Genomic DNA, 16,519 nt, shown 5'->3' with positions numbered 1-16,519 from the left:
AAATATTAAATTATTATAAATGCTAATGTTTCATTATTAAGTATAAGAGAATAATATTGGGTTTACTATGTTTAAAAAAAGTTTACAGTTCACAATTTTGTAAAAATGCCTTTCAATTCAGAGTTAACCACATTGGCAATAAAATATTGAGTGTTCAAATTTTGCACGAATAACAAGGAATCACCAAAATTGAAGTCTCTGTAATATTCTTGATTAATACTGACTTATACTCTTAGAAATGTCATTCCTAAATTATTCAAAACATTATTTCAATTTTCAGAAGTCTTTGAATCGTTTCTCATCTTGTTCATTCATATTCATTCAGTTCACTGACATTTTATGAGAACTCACTATGTTTCAGATACTGTCTGGGTGCTGGGGAAACTGGAGAAACAGAGAAGAGAATCGAAATACCCACCTCGTCAAAGAGGAGACAGAAAATTAGCAGATAAATAGATACATGTAAAAGGAAATATCAGTTACAGATTTAAAAATATAAGTTAAACATTTCCAAAGTGACTGGGCTTTGCATTTTAGATAGTGTAGTATCTTCAGGAAAGGTTTTAAGAACAGATGATAGTTGAGCTGAAACCAGTATGACGAAGGCAGTGGACAAAGGGGACAGTGATTGTGGAGGTCTAGATATAGGTGTGTACTTGATGTGTTCAAGAAACTTAGAGGGGGTCAGTGTGCCCAAAGCGTGAGGAAATGGAGAGGGATATTGGTAAGAAAGAAGGTCTAAGGTGAGCCAGGATTCAGGTTATGGAATTTATAGAACAGAATAAGGAATCTGAATCCTATTCTACACGAAGATGGAGAAGGATGGAGAGCATCGGATGATAACATAATTCTGTTTCCATTTAAAAACTGAAATCGGGTAAACAGGAAGCCGGAAGACCAACCAGTTGATTGGTATTGAGGTGCCTTGGCAAGAGACAGTGGTGGCTTTAACTTGGTGCTTGCTAATAGTGAAGGTGGTGCTAAAAATTATGTTGACATAGATTTGAAAAGTAGAACAACAGAACTAACTGATGGATTAGGCATATGGTTACAGAGAAAAAAGAGGCATCAAGGATTTTTTTTCAGCCTGCTCATTCAAACATTTCATAGTAAAACGTATCCTATTGTTCCCTTCAAGTATAAAAAATTGTTAGTTTATTAAGGTATGTGGAAGAAAACAATTGATATATCTACAGTATTTGCATTTCTCCATTAATTTGCACATTCATAAAACATATTCTATTTCAGCCAAAAATTACTTCACCTGACAGAAAGCAAAAGGATAAAGTCTGCCAACAGACCACCAGTGCCATAGCAGAATGAGAAATCACTAGTTCCTGTTCTCATGAGACATCAACAGGCATTTTTAGTTTGCGAAGCTTTTTAGGTCTCCCATACAAAAATAAATACAAGAGATGAAACGAGGCTTGAATACTTTCATTGGGAATTTCCAGCATATTAAAATGTAAATATTTTTCTTGTGTCAACATTTTTCTTTTAATGCTCACACAGGTTTATTCATTATTATAAGCTGACAAAAATTTATGAAAATTCTCCGTCGCTCTGGTCAAATCCAATTGCCTCCCGTCGCTAATTCAGCTGGCCCTCTGCACAATTGGTCTTAATACTGCCAACTTCAATCATGGCAAGGAGAAAAAGAATATATTAAAGTTGCAGACAGGGTGAGCTATTTTAATAAGAAGATGCTATCTCAGCCTTTTCACTTGTTAATACCTCCGTATAATAGAATTTCCATCATGATTGTTCAAAGTGATATTTATTTTTTTCTAGATAATCCCTTTCAAAATTTAAAATTATAAAAATAAGAGGGAAACTGATTAGTGCATGATTATGAAAGGTAATTTTTCAACTAAAAGAACTCTCTAAAGCTAACAAAGATTCAAATAAACTTGTACCAGAGATTGACCAAGCCGGCACTCCCACATACCATTTATTTGATTTATTTTGTCATGAAAATGGAAAGGTAGTCCTTGCTAAGCTTAATTGAATAACATAGATCAGAATATTATATCCTTGATACATTTATGATTTTTGTAGAGCCAACCGATTTTACATATAACTCCTCTACATGAAATATGACATAAGTAGCATCACAGTGACTGTTTTAGGGCACACATTTGAAATGTCTTTCCATTATATCATTTCTAAGTCATTTCTCTCTGTGTCTGTGTTTGATTGGGTGAAAGTCACATCAGAATGTTTGGCTATAAAACTAAACCTAACTCCACTAGTGTCTTTCAGAGTGGTGTCATCAATCTTTTAAAAGGTGAATATGACCTTATGATAATGTATCATGCTAAAGACAAGATTTTAAGCCTTACATGGTCTACTTCAGCAAGAAATGACTTATTAACTGGCACTGCAATTGAGATTATTCATCAGCATCCTTAATTCAAACAGCGACTAGTTTTTCTCAAAGTTAAGAGTTGGAGAAATTAACTATAGACTACCACTGACAAAATTAAAAAAAAAAAGTGGGATAAAAAATATGTTGTTTGGTTTTTGGATTTTTTTTTTTTGCGTTTTTTTGGAGGGGTTGTTTGTTTATGTTTGTTTGTTTTTTACAGAAAACAACATTTTCCTAAGTTTTGAGTACTGGAAATTAAGTTTATTTCTAAAAATAATTCAATTTTAGTATCTTTAAGCTATTCAACAACAACAAAAACCAGAATAATTCTATTTATTTCAGTGTAAAATATTCTGTTGCTTAATTTAGTTATAAAGGAAATAAAAGATGAGCAGATTATATATACTGCATATTAGAAGAGAAATATCTATTACTCATACATGAAATACTTATAAATTTAGCAAATAATACTTTATCAAATGCCAAATGAGCACCACTTTTTTTTTAAATTACATTTATTTATTTTTGAGAGACAGGATGAGACAGAGCACGAGCAGGCAAGGGGCAGAGAGAGAAGGAGACACAGAATCTGAAGCACGCTCCAGGATCTGAGCAAGAGTTCAGCACAGAGCCCAACGTGGGGTTCGAACCCACCAACTGTGAGATCATGACCTGAACCAAAGTCAGACACTTAACTGACTGAGCCACCCAGGCACCCCAAATGAACACTGCTTTTTATGTAGAAGTCTTTCTTCACCAGATTATCTGTCAAGAGCTTAAGGTTATTTTTAACTCAAAACTCTCTGCCACCTAATTCATAGAATACATCACTCTTTGACTTGATACTTTGCTTTATTCCAGGTGATACATGTAGGGTACTCTAGTACCTCTCTGACAAGAAAAACACTGATGTTCATATATTAAGACATAATATTTCCCATATTACTATTGGTGATATTGTGGGTTTTAGTTCCCATTATAATACAATGAAAAATCAAACTGGCTACTATTTATATTCAGCAAGAGCCACACCACCTTTAAAAAGCAAACAAACCAGAATTTAAGGTTTTCAGAGGGAGGTGGTGTCAGCAACATATGAAGAATTTATTTGCTTTTGATCTAAATATGCCTCCAATATAATCCATATCAGTATCAGTTTTCTCCTTCTCTTGTTTGGATATTCCTTGTAATAAAATATCCAAACATCTATGGATTTTCCATAGATGAGAAGAAAACTCAGACAAGCACTAAAAGGAAATAAATAAGACCTTTCTTCAAGCACTAGGATTTCAAAAGTTTGAGATATTTTTATTGGTATCCTGACCTAACTGTTTATAGTAATAATTCCAAATTATAGTAATAAATTCCAAAATTTACTTAGGAATGCAAAAAAAATAGCTAAGATTTTATTCTTCTCATCGATATTTATTTCCTCAGTCATTTCAATATTAATCTTTTTTTCTGTGAAACTGATGATGAAAGTATATACAGTTTTTTGAAGTTTGTCTCCTGTACCAAGTTGCAAAGTAGAATGTTGCTGTGGGTAAAAAAAAAAAAAGTGTTAGTTTTGATATTTGCTTGATGTACTGGTTACTACAAGGAAGTAATATTCCAAAATATTATCTTATTGTTTTATTTCTTTAGACATAAAACAAAAGTTAATATTGCTATTGAAGAATATACTTTCTTCACTTAAAGACTGAGCACAGGGTACCTGGGTGGCTCAGTCGGTTAAGTGTCCAACTCTTGATTTTGGCTCAGGTCATGATCTCATGGTTTTCAAGATCAAGCCCCACCTTAGGATTTTCATTCTCTCTCTCTCTATGTCTCTCTCTCTCTTTGCCCATCCCCCATGCACTCTCTCTCTCTCTCAAAATAAGTATATAAATTTTTAAAAAGAAACTGAGCACAAACAATAAAATCAAGTATTCTGAAGTATTAACATTTGCAGATATTAATTAGTTATCTATATTTATTCACATGATAATAATTCTTAGGTTAACCCTGAAAAAATACCAAAACTAAGGTAAATATGTCCAACTTTATAAGCTTGATCAATTTTTATCACATTTTCTTTGATTTTGTCTTTTTCTACCCTCAAAACATCATTTTAACATTTAACTTGCCAACTAATGTGCATATTTGCATAAACCTATACTTAACATTTATTCTATAGGTCCCTAGACAAAAATCTAGGTTAGCTTAAAAGGTCAAAAATGTAAGATTTGTAAATGTTACAATAGTAATCCTGATAGTTCACAGGAATGATATATTAGACTACAGTAATTGTGCTATAGACAGGAAATGTACCCTCCCTGAAAGTAATAAAATAAGTCAGTGTTTAGCCGCTTTGATAATAGGAATTTAAGCCACTAAAATATGTTTTGTGGTATCAAGAAAACCTAATCTTTCTTTTAAAATCATTCTTAGTTTCACATTGATGTTGTCTGTTACAGGAAGCTATGCTTCCATTTCCTCTCGATGAGAATATTTGTGTATGCTTTAAGTAATTTTAAATAAGACACCCTCTTTAAAAAAGTGATAGTTTATACTAAATTAATAAGAAAAGTGATTTTTTTTCCATATAGAAGTATGGAGATGAACCAATGTCAAACTTCCTATATCTATGATTTTTAAAATTTGGGTTTATAGCTTTTTTTTAGATATTTATTTCTGAAATTTTACTTTTGATTCATATATTGTATTATACATTTTGGCTTCTATATTACTAATTTATGTACTATGTTTAATTTTAATATTGATTACTAAATGCTTAGTTGCATTTATTTTTCCTATTTCTGCTTCTGCCAATGATGAATTTGAATTCTAAACTGAATATTGTATGAAAACCAACGAAATGAAAGTGCTAAAGGTGAATGTATCCACATGGTCTTTGGTGGGGAGTATTCATTCATTCAGAAGAGGAAAGGGATGCTATACGAAGGAAATTCCTTATGTGTATGTGTGTGTTTTTGTGTGTGTCTGTTGATCTGGGACCAAAGGCAGTTGGAGCTGTGAGAAAGCAGTCAGAGGCAAAGCTAGAAAGAACAGTCTTTCTGGTTGAGGGAACCTGAAAACTGAAGGTAGAAAAACTATGGTTTCTGGAAGAACCTGTTAGCATCCTGTAGGAAAAAAAAAAAAAAATCCAGGGAAAGGATAGTTACATTTTGTCTAGTAAAATTTCTGACTGACTCCTGGGCCAAGTATAAACACAAAAGAATGAAACCATGTGAGGCATTATAGCTCAATAAACAGAGTTTATAGGAGAAGATCCACCAAGATAATTGTTACTGAAACAAAAGAAATACACACATTGAAAAAATAACAAAATAAAAATCTCCACACTTCATAATATTCAGGATAAAATTCCAAACTTCTCACACATTACAAGAATTGTTAAGATGAAATTTATTTTGAAAAGAAAAGAAAACAACTGAGATCAAGCTTAACATGGCCCAGATGTTGGTACTGGCCATCAAGGATTTTAAAGGGCCATTATACTTTTCCTCACTGGAGCCCAACAAAATATATTTGCAATGATGGTAAAGATCAGAGGTATCATTAGAGAAAAAGAGATAATAAAATGAACCAAATGCAAATTCTAGAACTTAAAATCACAAATTCCAAAATTAAAATACAAAATGTATTAGATTTAATAACTACAAGGATTGATAGAGAAATTAGTAAATGAAATGGAAGACATGCCAGTAGAAATCATCCAATGAAAAATGAAATGACTAGACATTCAGGAACCTGTTGAATAACATGAAAAAGTTGATATATATGTAACTGTAATTGTAATATGTAATCTAGAAGGGGAGGAGAAAGAGAATGCTAAAGAAAAATGTTTGAAACAAGAAGGTACCAAAATATCCAAAACTTGGTGGATGAAATACAATGAACATCAAACTGAAAAACATTAGGAAAAAATGCTATGTTGCAGCATAATATAATCAGATGTTAGAAGCCAGGAATACAAAGTAAGCCTTGAAAGTAATAGGAGAAAAACACATTAAATACTGGTAGCAACGATCTAATTAACAGCTGACTTCTCAGCAGAAACAATAGAGAGCAAAACCAAAATCAAAACCAAGAGTTGAAGAACTCTCTTAACTTGCTAAAAGAAAAAAAAAATCCTGTAAATCTAAAATTTTGAAACTAGTGAAAATACTCTTTCAGAATAATGGCTAAATAAAGGCATTTTCAAACGAAAGAAAACAGAATTTTTGCCAGCCAACCTGTACATCAAGAAAAGAGAAAAGAAATTCTCCAGAAAGAAGGGAATTGATGCCAAATGAAAACCTGAATCTTTGGAAAAAGATGAAATGAATCAAAGTTGGTAAGTATTAAGGTAAAGGCAAATTACTTTTTTGTCTTTAATTGCTTTATAATTCATGTAACTTATCAAAGCAAAATAATATATTGTCTTCTGCAGTGCATGTTGCATGAAGCAGTGATACGTATACCTATAGTTTAAAGGTTGAGGTTGTGATACAAGCATTTATGGTGACAGTATTTCTCTTTGTATTTCTTTGTATGTATGGTGACAGTATTTCTTTCATGGGTGGCCCTTCCCTCCCTAGTTAGAACTATTGTTCCTTCTCTTCTAGATATCAACAGCTGGTCCTTCACAAACTTCCATATCCTCCTCTGGCTTATTTGCCAATTGCAATGGTTAGATCCTGTTATAACCACTGGAATATGCTAAAGTCTGTTAAGAGAGAAAAGAAATTTTACACCTTAGAGGTGCTACAGAAATTAACTAACATGTACCAGTAGGAGTTTAAGATGTATTCTTGGGGGTTGAATAAGAGTATGATTGATTCAAGGGGCTACATATAAGGTTGGATGATAACTAAGAAATTTTGTTACTTGGGAGTCCTTTCTCAGGTTATATAAATTAACTTCCTGTCAAGGACACTGAGGTATAGGATATACTCCTTGTTAGGGTAGCTCTTAGAATGCAATACTTCATGCTGAGTGATGTGACTGGCAATTGCTTTGACAGACAATAAAGGAAAGGTAGGGAAGCTGAGGAAAATGGACATATTGGAATTTCCAATTATAAGGGAAGAATGGAAGAGCAGGAGATTAAAATTGGTTGCCTTGATAAGAAGTCACTATCTCTTGCTCAATTCCTAGACCCAACCCAGTTTTCTGATTTGGAACCCATTGACTGAAATGGTTGCAGTGTCCCTGGAATTATTCACTGTAGTATACACTGTAATGTTTCCCCAGTATTATATCCTGTATTGTTTCCCCAGTTCTTCTCCCAAAGTACTAGTGGTCATTTATCTAGGTGAATACACACCAGGAAAAAGAAATATCCAAACATTTTGGTCACTAAAGGGCACAAATACTAGTTGACATTAAAACTAGGAGACCTGAAGTATCCTCATGGCTCTACTTTTAGGGGGAGGGCTTGTTGAGGCCATGTAATAAATGGAGTCTTGGCTAGAGTTCAGCTTACAGTAGCATCACTGTGTTTGCAAACCCACCCAGGGGTCATTTCCCTAGTCTCTGAATCTATCATTGGGATTGTGTAACAACCACGTTGGGTCCTTTACCTGTTGGATAAAAGCTAATGTGGAGAGGAGGAGAGGCTGGGTGACTCAGTCTGTTGAGCATTAGACTCAGGCTCAGGTCATGATCTCATGGCTCAGGAGTTCAACCCCCACATCAGGGTTTTTGCTGTCAGTGAGGAGCATGCTTTAGATACTCTGCCCCCCTCTCTCTCTACCCCTTCCCTGCTCACACTCTTTCTCTCAAGAATAAATATACATTAATTTTTTTTAAGCTAACATGCAGGGAAAAGACAAATGGAAGCCTCTGATATTGCCCTTCTGTTCAAGATGGTAAATAATGTAAACATTTAATAAAACACTAATTATGTATTTATAAACATATATCTCCCAGGATGTGGAGAATGGTAGAACTTATCTCTGCCATCTCCTGAATGGAGCCAAAGGATACAGGGTTGACGATCCCTACATGTTTACATTTAAAATTCCACTACACACACACACACACACACACACACACACACACACACACAAAACAATGAATTTTAGAGAATACTGTAGACTGTTAAAGCAGATTAATATGTCCCCAGTACATTATATTCAGTTGCTCATTTCTTTAATGTGTTTGTTCTTTTCTATTCATAAGAAAAAATAGAACCAGAGAGAATTAGCATTAGAACTAATAATAATATTATTTACAGTTTGCCCTATATGGCCAGACTGGTTGGTTTGGGGTCTAGAAGGAACAGGGTGGTAAGAATGAAGACAAGGAGATGTGGGCTAAAGGCATGTAGACAGATATTTATATGAACCAGAAAGTATCCATCATGAAAGAGGCACTAAACATCCAAAATGACTTGCACAGCTGACCCTGGTCTTCCTTGGTTATTAGCCACTACAGGGCAAGACAATGGACATATAAATGGCCTTGCCACATTGCAAAGTTGGAATCTACGTATGTAGTGAACTACATAGACTTTCACTTACCAAGGTTTGCCTATGTAGCTTACCTACCTACTTACCTTTCCAGATACTGGTGCCTTAGAATGTCCAACTTGCCAGTAACAGAGACCTGCACTGAGTCCTGAGACACCAACAAGCCCATTGGTGGCAAACTGCTAAATTGGGACCCTTTCATCCTATACCGTCAGTGAATTTTCCTCACAAGGAAAGACACATACTCTGGGTATAGATTTTCTAGTCTATGTGCAGAACCTCAGCAAGTACCAACATACTGATGCTGACAAAAGACCTGATCTACAGGTATGAAATCCCACATAATATAGCACCCAGTAAGGACCAAATTCCTAGATAAGGAGGTGTGGAATTGGTCCCATGACCATGCGCTCTGCAGAATAATCACCCTTATTGAACACTGGAATAGCCTAGTAAGGGCACAGCTAAAGCAACAATTTAGAAGAAATGCTCTGAGAGAATGTGTATCATTCTCCAGTGTGTAGTATATATAAAAATCAGAGACCTCTATATGGAGCTGTTTCCCCAAAGGAAGAATACATGGGATTAAGTACTAATCAGTGGAAACAAGAGTGGCCCCAGATGCATCCCTCCCACTGAACCATGGAGGACTTTTTGCTTCTTGACCCAAAACTCAGGGGTTGGCTATTTTATTCCACAAAGAGGTCACACTCTTTAAGGGAATGCCATAAGGATTTCTTTGAACGCAAAGATATCTCCACTGCAGGAACGTTTGGACTTCTAGTTTTCCAGAAACAGCAGGTGAAAAATAATCACCATCTTAGGGAGAGTAACTGGCCCTGACCAAAAGAAGAAGATTGTACTGTTTTTTTGTAAACGGCAACTAAGAGAAATATAAAACACAAGTTACCTATTTGGATGCCCCTTGGTTTACCTTTCCCTGTTTATAATGGTAAATAAATGGGCATGTACGATAACCAGGCCCAAGAAAGCAGTATGATAACCAAAGGGAACGGGGATCTGAGTCATGCTTTCTAGGAGGCTACAAAGACCTGCCAGCATGATAGATAAAGATGAAGAGGTACCAGAATTCATTAGGAACTAGAGAATGAGGTTTTTGCTGTCACCTCAAGAGTGAGTAGTATAGGGGCTGTAATTTATTCTACAAACTTCACTTTGCTCAGCTTCTCCTCAGGGAGAGAGACTCACAGGGTCTATGGAAGAGCTTCTCACAGAACCTGAATGAATTACTTGTATCTTTTTCACGAAAACTATAGACTCCGATACCCATGGAGTGTTCTACTCAGATCTCTTTCAAGAGAAACTTGACGTGAAGAGTATCCTTGACCGATGGTCTTGGCTCCATCGGTGTTCACTCAGGGACCACTCAAAGACAATGCACAGCCAGGGTACCAGTCCTGGCCCATTCCTAACACAGGATTACTCTGATGGGGAAACCCATTGCTATGACTGAAGCTTTCTCAGAACCATGCTGTGTCAGAGGGTCTTCCTATCCCATTCTTTCTCTTTTTTCTCTTTTCACAGCTGTCAAATTTGCACTGTGGTCTGGAGATTTCCCCAGCTGATTTCTGTCCCCTTCTTATCTCTTATCCTTCACAGACAATTCCATAGCAAATCCTTTGTGCAACAAATCCCATCTTGGTGTTTGGTTTTAGGAGGACCCAAACTGATATAATCCATATAATTGAAATGCTTTCTGGCCATACTGTTTGAGAAAATACAAAACACAAATGACCGATATTCGAAATGAAAGTGGATGTCACTACAGATCATAAAGACTTCAAAAGGATAGTAATGGAATATTTTGTGTGTTTTTCCAAGAAAGAGGGAAGTTTACTAATTAAAAAAAATCTGACTTTTGACTCAGGCAGTCCTACAGGTGGCAAAGAGATAGTAATAATTCCTAGCACAAAGGGATTAATGAATTGGATCTTAAATAAAGATAATATAATTTTGCTATTTCCATATGAACAGATTTGGAATGTTTTTTTTTTTTTTAAAATAGGGGGGCGCCTGGGTGGCTTGGTCGGTTATGCGTCCGACTTCAGCCCAGGTCATGATCTCACGGTCCGTGAGTTCAAGCCCCGCGTCGGGCTCTGTGCTGACAGCTCAGAGCCTGGAGCCTGTTTCAGATTCTGTGTCTCCCTCTCTCTCTGCCCCTCCCCTGTTCATGCTCTGTCTCTCTCTGTCTCGAAAAATAAACGTTAATAAAAAAAAATTAAAAAAAAATAGGAAGTGTGAAAATATAATATTTCAAAATAATTTTTGAGAAGAGCCATGTCATCTTAATAACTTCATTTCTTTTTTAAAGTTATCTTTAATGAAAAAAGGAATCACTCAGAAATGTTTTCAAAATCTCTGTTAACCCCATGTGATTTGTCATTTTTCAAATTGTACTTAAGCTCAAAATTCTCCACTCTGGCATCATGGATGTAGGGTAAGAAAAATAAATTAATATTGGAAATTAAATAATAATCAGAGAACTTAGTAACTGAGATTACCTCTTCAATTATGATTAGGAATAAAATCAGACGTGAAATTGCTTAGTGGTCTTTCTAAAAGCAGGATATATGGGTTTGGCCAAATTTCTATGAACTAGAGGATTTTTTTTCTTAATATGGAAGAAGTGCCTCCATAGGTGATTTAATGAAATAATGTATCTTTTTTATGAGTGCCAGAAAAGTGATTTGAGCAGGAGTATGTCCATATTTGTAAGAATGTCCATATATTTCCTTGATTCAATAAAGTGATATTGAGAAATAGGGAAAGTGATTACTATTATGGTCAAATAAACACTTGAATATAGACAAACATTTATTTAAATATTTATAGAAGTTTAATTTTTGCAATTTCAAGTCCTCCAAAATTTCTGCCTAGATTCATCTTTGTTTAAGAAAAAAAAATATCTCTTTAAAGGTTAGATTTAGAAATGCATATTAGATTCTTGTGCTTTTAAAACATTACTATTTCTCCTCTACTAGGTTCTTGCCCCAGGCAAAAACCAACGCCTAACACAAATATTGAAAAAGAAGAAGAAAAAAAGAAACCTCAAGAGACACAATAAGATATCTTAGGATTTTAACAATCAAAAAGGCAAAGGTCATATGGGTTATTTGAAAACTCCTTTGAGGGAAAAATTGATCCATTCCTTTAATGTTCTCCACAACAAGGATTAATTCTCTTTGAGTACTTTAAATAATATAAGGGAAAACCCATTAAGGAAAGGAGACTCAATTCACTGCTCTGACCCCCTGATCCATCTGAGAACTTTCAAAACCAATCCCAGACTAATATATTCTCTATTGATTTTGATTTTTATATTATCTTAAACCCAGAGAGAATTTATTTCCTTCTAAAAATATAGTTTAAAATGATCAAATAATACTCTATCCCCAAAGTTGCTACCAAGAAACACTCCAAACACTAGCAAAAAATTCAAAGTAGAGGCAGGATGCATACAGTAGGGGTAAGAGGAATATAAATGGAGATTTTAGCAATTCACTAGTCATAATTTATTATTTCAAGGTGATGAATATTAAACAAGTTAGACTTTAATAAATTTACAAATAATAATAAAACATCTGGTTTTATAACATTATAGTTTATATGTAACATAATACAAATATATATCATATATTGATAAAGCACTTTGTAGCTTGCAAATGACATTATCAAATTTAATCCACACAGCAATGATGCGATTAGGCTTTGCTGTTAAATTGCACTTAATAGTTTGTAAAAGCAGTCTGTGGGCCAGCGGGAAACCTCGGGGGTTACCACTGGGAGGCGGGGCTGGGGCAGTGGGCCAGCCTCCTTATGGCTCTGTTGAGCCCCCTCTGGACTGGGTATTAGAGGCACTGACAATGACTGGCAGCCGCCAGCCTTGCAAAGGTGTGTTCTGGGTCATTGGTTTCTAAGTGTTCAGTTGGATTCATTGGACTGGGCAATAAAGGGGAAAAATGACAAAAATCCCATGAAATGACTATCCTACTCATTATTTATGATGTGTTCCCTGATGCATGCAAAGAGCTTTAAGATGCAGGTGAGCAGGTAGTGTCTTCCCCAGCAGATGTAGCTGAAAGAATTGACAGAATTTTTACAATGTTGCCTATGAGTGTCAATGCAATAGAAGATTATTCTGGAGCAAATGAAACTCTAAAAAAAGTGAAGAAAGGCTCACTTTCCATAGATTGCGGTACTATCGATGCCACAGTTTCAAGAGAATTGGCCAAAGAAGTTGAGAAAATGGGAGCAGTTTTCATGGATGTCCCTGTTCTTGGTAGTGTGGGAGCTGCTCTGTCTGGAAACCTCTTATTTTTGGTGGGAGAAGTCAAAGATGAATTTGCTGCTACAAAGAGTTGCTGCGGTGCATGGACTCCAATATGGAGTACTGTGGAGCTGTTGGGACTGGGCAGGCTGCAAAGATCTGCAACAACATGATCGCTATTAGTATGATTTCAACTGATGAAGCTATGAAACTTGGAATCAGGTTAGGGCTTGACCCAAGACTGCTGGTTAAAATCCTAAATATGAGCTTATGATGGTGTTGGTCAGGCAACATAATCCTCTACCTGGGATGATGGATGGAGTTCCATCTGCCAATAAGTATCAGGGTGGATTTGGAGCAACACTCCTAGCTAAGGATCTGGGGTTAGCACAAGACTGCCACCAGCACAAAGAGCCCCATCCTTCTGGGTAGTCAAACCCATCCAATCTAGAGGATGATGTGTGGCAAGCGTTACTCAAGAAAAGACTATTCAGACCTTTCTAGTTTCTATCAGAGGAGACCTTCTGAGTTTGCCCTTTGGCTGTGGGTGCTGTTGGCAACGAAACTCTATCTTGGGCCCTCCTTTATAGCTCACTCCACAAGTGAATTGGTTTAGTCAAAGGTCACCTGTCTGCCTTTGATTATCTAGGTCCCAGTAAACCCTAGAATTTTTCACCCATTTTTAACTGCTTGTTCTTTTTTATCTATTTTAGCAAACGTGTATTATCTGATTTTTTTTGTTCTGCAAGCCGCTGATGGTCTCTGTTAACAAGCTGACTGAACTTTTTCAAAAGTTTGATCCCTGAGCATCTTCAACTAAATCATGGCATGCTTTAATCAGGATGTTATTTACCTCACTTTACAAATAAGAGCAAATATTTTTTTAACAGGATGAAATCTATCTTTTTAAAATTTATTTAAGTTTATTCATTTATTTTGAGAGACAGACAGAACCAGCAGGGGAGGGACAGAAGAGAGAAGGGGACAGAGGATCTGAAATGGGCTGTGTGTTGACAGCAGAGAGCCCGATGTGGGGCTTGAACTCATGAACCATGAGATCATGACCTGAGCCGATGTGTAACCTTAAATGACCCAGGAGTCCCCAGGATGAAACCGATCTAAAAGAAAGTGGTGTGAAGAAAGGAGTCAGAAAAAGGGGAAGTATAGTGAATTAAAACCTGTGCTCCTCAGGAAATTTGTCCTATCGACCAAGTGGTGGTATTCTTGCATTATAGGATGTCTTCAAGATCATTCATCTTGTAGCATGTTAACATTACTCCATTCTTTTTTATTGCTAACCAATATCTAATTCTATTAATGTATATTACGTTTATTCATCAGTTGATGGGCATTTGTTTTTACTTTTTGACTATCAAAAATAATCCTGCTATCATATCCTTAAATAAGTGTTTGAGTGAACATATGTTTTTAGCTGATTCAATGTTTTCAATGTTTTTCAATGTGTTTGTCAGATTTTGATATCAGAGTAGTACTGAACTTATAAAAATTAGTTAAGAAGCATTTTTCTTCTTCTGTTTTCGGAAATAGATGGTGTGGAATTGGTATTATATCTTCCTTAAATGGTAGAATTCACTAATGAAACTGTGCAGAATTAGAATTTTCTGTGTTGGGGTATTTTAAACTATGAATTCAGTTTTGGTTGATTATGTCAAGCAATTGGTTATAGAGTTGTTAGTGTTTCTTTCTTATCTTCTTAACATCCCTGGGATCTGTAGGGAAATCCCCTGTTTGATTCCTGACATGAATAATTTGTGTTTTCTCTCTTTTTTTAATAAGTCTATCTAGAGGGATTTCAATTTATCAATTATTTTGAACAACTAATTTTGGTTCTATTATTTTTCCTCTATTTTTTTTTCTCCTCAATCTCATTGATTTCTTTTCTTACTGTCTTTCTTCTTGTTTTTCATTTAATGTCTTTTTTTTCTAATTTCTTAAGGTGGAAGCTTAAATGATGGATTTGATACCTTTTTTCTTCTCTAAAATAAGCATTTAATGCCATACAGTAGTCCCTTCTTATCCACAGGGGGACATATTCCAAGACTTTCAGTGGAGGCCTTAAACCATGGATAGTACCAAATCCTATTATTTGCTGTTTGTTTGTTTGTTTTTCCCTATAAATACATACTGATCAAAGTTTCATTTATAAATTAGTCACAGTGCTCTGAGTTTCCTGGATCTGTGGTTTGTTTTCTACTATTAACATTGGAAAATTCTCAGCCATTTTACCTTAAATATATTGTTTTTTTGTTTCTTCTCTATCTGGTATTCCCATTTTGCATATGCTATACCCTTTGAAATTGTCCAACATTTTTTGGATATTCTGTTACACATCCCCCCTTTTTTCATTATTTCTTTTTTCTTTCCTTCTTAATTTGGAATGTTTTCATTAACATATATTCAACCTTAATTACTCTTTCCTTCACTCTTTCCAGTCTCTTCACAATCCCACATAAAGCATTCTTCATTTATGTTACAATACTTTTATTTCTACCATTTCTTTTTTATTCTTTCTTAGAGTCGCTTATACTACCTGTCTCTTTTTTTTCCATGTTTTCCACTTTTTACATTAGAGTCCTTAGCATATTACTCAGAGTTATTTTAAATCCCCAGCTGACAATTTCAAATTCCTTGTCACATCTGATTCTGTTGCTTGCTTTGTCTATTCAGATTGTGATTTTTGCCTTCAGCATGCCTTGTGAGTTTTGTTGAAAGCTGGTCATAATGTATCAGGTGAGAGAACTGAGGTAAATAGGCCCTATTGATGAAATGTGGGGAAAAGAGGAAGCATTCTATAATTCTGAGCAGGACTCAGCCCAATAGTGAGCCTGTGCTCCTGGGCTGTGTGCTTCACAAATGCTTCTCAGCTTTATTTAGACTTAAGTAAAAACAGAGGATGAGTGATGGCTAGAATTAGATATTTCCATTATTCTAAGGTTGGTTAGGTAAAATGGTTTCTCCTTTCTTGAAGGGTCTAAAGAATTCTGGGCAATTACAAAATGGTTAGTTTTCATTTGGCTATGCCAGAGCAAGAAAGCAGCTTTCTCTTAGCTTCATCTTGAGAATATGGTAAGACTGCTTGAGGTAAAACTCACAAAAATGTGAGGCTTCCCCTAAGGCTCAGCCTCTAGGAACTTTTATCTCTCAAGCTACTATATGGCTAGTCTCCAGCAGTTAGTTAACCTTTGAATGTTTCTTTCAGTTCTGGTTCTAGAAATGTTTTCTGTTCCTGGTAAGTTACTATTCTCTGTATCTGCCTGTCCCTCCAGTTTTGGGGACAGCCATTTGTTTTGTGGTGGCAATCTTCTGATGGAACGAAGAGTCATTGATTTCAGTTTGTTCCCTATTCTTCTGGTGAGAACAGGAGTGAAGACTTCGGCTCTTCAC

At 35.4% G+C, this 16,519-nt stretch overlaps 1 pseudogene; it reads left to right on the top strand.

Moving 5' to 3' along the window:
- The first annotated feature begins 596 nt into the window (after nt 1-596).
- LOC124521136 (3-hydroxyisobutyrate dehydrogenase, mitochondrial-like) lies at nt 597-13,730 on the top strand (annotated as a pseudogene).
- Nucleotides 13,731-16,519: the final 2,789 nt, after the last annotated feature.

The sequence above is a fragment of the Lynx rufus genome, unplaced genomic scaffold (assembly GCF_022079265.1).
Source record: "Lynx rufus isolate CCGP_SWC_20201006 ecotype Redwood Valley unplaced genomic scaffold, mLynRuf1.p SCAF_3, whole genome shotgun sequence".
Taxonomy (NCBI): domain Eukaryota; kingdom Metazoa; phylum Chordata; class Mammalia; order Carnivora; family Felidae; genus Lynx; species Lynx rufus.
The sequence above is the reverse complement of the archived record's forward strand: the minus strand, read 5'-3'. Positions and strand labels throughout refer to the sequence as shown.